Genomic DNA, 3,382 nt, shown 5'->3' with positions numbered 1-3,382 from the left:
ATGATGTAACTGCCAGAGACCTTGAGTCTATCACACCTGAATTTCGAGGACCTCTCAAGTACGACTCGACACACTGAACACTAAGGGCAGAAGATCTGATGAGCTGTGGGAGGCCATGAAGACCGTTCCTTCATGAAGAGAGCAGGGGGTCATTTCAAAGACAGGAAAGAAAGAAAAGACCAAAGGGTCTATCCGATGAGACTCTGAAGTTTGCTCTTAATCGTAGACTAGCTAAAGCAAATGGAAGAAAGGATGAAGTCAAAGAGTTGAGTAGAACACCGCAAAGGGCACCCCAAGAAGACAAAGCCAAATATTATAAGGAAATGTGCAAAGGCCTAGAATTAGGAAACACAAAGGGAAGAATCCACTGAGCATATCTGAAGCTGATAGAACTCAAGAAGAAACTTCAAGCCTCGAGTTGCATTGTTGAATGATTCGAGTCTATGAGCAAATCCATGTCCCATAGATTTGCTCATAGACTCGAATCCTATATTTTATACATTCATGGCCGGGGAGGCCTGATGGTTGGTTGAGGCCTGGATATCTTACAATTAAAGAGAGAATACCACACACCTTAACGAAGGTTATTGATATTGCATCAGCATGAAAGTGAGTTTTTTGAGAAACATGGAAGGAAGGCACAGAAGCACAGAAGAAAGCCATTGATCTTATGTTGACACCCTGGAATGACCTGCAAACAAATAAAGCAAGCACTTTATTTGTTTATTTATTTATTGGGGGAGAAGTCTGTGGATACTGATTGTGGCAGTTGCAAACTCTCTTGTTAACATGCGAAGGGGAGGAGTGTAGTCTGTCAATCAGGTCATAGTCAAGGAGGCCTCTGTGTGGGCCTGGCCTTCTCCTGAGGATTCTAGGATCTCCTATCTTCCTCCCTGGAGGTGGGAAGCACACACTCTCTGCTTGTCTCCCTGTGAGACATTCCTGTTGACAAGCCACATGGAGCTACGTTGCTAGAGCAAGAGCCCTGGAGCTGGAGGAGCCACGTGGAGACACATGCCAGCACTGAGATGCTTCCACCACCACTGGATCCACAAGACTTTCCACCCACTGGCCTGTGATCTTCCTGCATTCTGTGTCATTGCAAGCGTTGCATGAGTCTGAAGAGGAATTTACAGTCTGGTATTGGACATATGAGCTAATGTCGTACTTATGGACTTGATCTGGATGGGTTGGGATGTTTTCTTAATATACAATTACTCTTTGATATAAAGTTCTTTCTTATACACATATGAGTGTCTCTGGATTTGTTTCTCTAGTTGACCCTGACTAACTCATATGGAATGAGTACATGGAGTGCCAACAGAGTCTTACAACTGAGGGCGATGGGAAGCCCCGATAGTTTTACTTCGTAGCTGTGGTTGTTGGTAAAATGCTGCATGTACCAAGCATTCGTGAAGCCCTGGCCCAGAGTTCACCAAGCGCTAACTTTGATGTATTTAAAGAATCCAAACAGCAGAACTTTGAGTCTCAGGAATCCATCACCGCCGTGTGTCCTTACCTGCAGGAGGTGATGAGGATACTGGGTGAACTTGATCAAGGTCAGCTCAACAATGAGTTCCTTAAGTTTCCGCAGGTAAATGTGACCATTGAGTAAGTATGTTTGTAATTCTGGCAATTAACAAGAAACCAGTACAGAGCACAAGGAGGTACACTGGCGGAAACTTCAAAAAGTTTCTCTGTTGGGAGTAAGTGTGATCTATCGGGAGGGGAGAGTAGTCAGAGGAAGAATGTAATGGGTTCTTGGGAAGGACTCAAACCCTTCATGCTATTGAACATCGTGGAACATCTTTGATCATTGCTTAGCATTCGCAAGAAGATGAGCTAAAAAGGATCCGAGGGGGTGTACACTGTTCTGGAAATTCTGGGTTTGAACTTATTACCGATCTAGTACTAGCTGCCTTCCTGTTGTCCCTAAACTGGCTCCGGAGATCCATTTTCATGGGGAACTGATACCTGGTTTGTGTCCGAAACAGCTCTACACAATTTCTATTAGCTCGTTGAACTAGTCAAACACTCGACTCCTAGTGGATGGCCCAGTGTGGGGCTGCCTGGGAAAGGCATGTGAAGACGGGCAGGGGGTGTCTACCACGATCATATATTTTGGATGCTGCCGTGAGAGTTCTGTGCCATCAGGTCTCAGGTCATCCCAGACCCATAGACAGAGCTGCAGAAGTCAGATCTAGTGATATTCAAGGGAGATTTGAATAGGAAGCTGACAGGTGACAGAATTGGGCCATTTGCCATCCACATCAATGGGTTCTGAATTGGCATCCTGCCCGCACCTCTCTGCAGCATGCAGATGTTAAAACTTGACATTCAGGTTGGCCTGCAGCCAGGCCAAGTCAAGAACTCACGGCCTGGATCCTGGCTGGCTCACTGAGAGCAGGTAAGGCGTCTTCCAGTGCCATAGTCACCCTGACTGGATTTCCAGGCTCTCAGTTGTATAGACAGGTCTGGAACACACTTTGCAAAATATCCAGGCATGCAGGGAATGGACTCTGGGCAGCGAGAATCCCAAAGCTCACTTCCGTGCACACTGGGTGATGGGTTTCCAAGCGAGCTGTAGATATTTATGTTTAAGTTAAGATTTGTTTTCATGTCAAATTAAATATATAATTTCGTTCCAAGTGGGTTTAATGAATGTATTTTTAACTGTATAGAAAGCAAAATATGAGTAAATTCTACTTTAAAGCTAGTTAACCAATCTTTCTTTTTAATACTGTCCTATACAGCATTTAATATTCTAGAAAACCTAGAATTTTATTCAACTTGATTTGGGGCACCTAAAATAAGGACTTCACAAAAATGTACATTTTAATGGCTCTTTATAAAGAGGCATTTCTTACCACTGTGACGTTTGAACAGACGGAAGTATAACTTACCCCGTGAATGAATTCCAGCTTTTGTTCTTCTTGACACCGTTCATGTCAACAAGCAGCTTGTTTCCCTGCATGTGCTCCTGGGTGTTGGACCCGCGCCACTCACGCACGTGGGGAGCACTACCTTGATAAGGATGGAGCACGTGCTCTTCAAAGAAATCGATTCTCCTTTGCATTCTGTTGGTGACTCTTTATAACCGACGGGCCACCTTCTTCCACCACACTCGTGTTTAAAGTGAGCACACTTTTAGTTTGCACGACCCTTGGTAAAGAACTGCCCCAACAGGGAAGTGCCTTGGGTATTGAATTGGTTGTAGTGCTACCACTTGAGTTTGTTTGTCTTTTATATCCTTACACACGTATGAGCACCGTGACTATTAGAGACGACATTTGGGGGTCAGTTTATTTTGAAACTAAAATTGGAGACAAACCTCAAAGTGGTTTTATTTTGTTTGTTTCTTCAATTTCCACTGGAAAAATGA

General features: G+C 44.2%; 1 pseudogene; it reads left to right on the top strand.

Moving 5' to 3' along the window:
- The first annotated feature begins 1,297 nt into the window (after window positions 1-1,297).
- LOC101663690 lies at window positions 1,298-2,401 on the top strand (annotated as a pseudogene).
- Window positions 2,402-3,382: the final 981 nt, after the last annotated feature.

The sequence above is a fragment of the Echinops telfairi genome, unplaced genomic scaffold (genome assembly GCF_000313985.2).
Source record: "Echinops telfairi isolate 266 unplaced genomic scaffold, ASM31398v2 ScPeMD7_7459;HRSCAF=8497, whole genome shotgun sequence".
Taxonomy (NCBI): Eukaryota; Metazoa; Chordata; class Mammalia; order Afrosoricida; family Tenrecidae; genus Echinops; species Echinops telfairi.
This window is presented reverse-complemented; position numbering and strand designations above follow the sequence as displayed.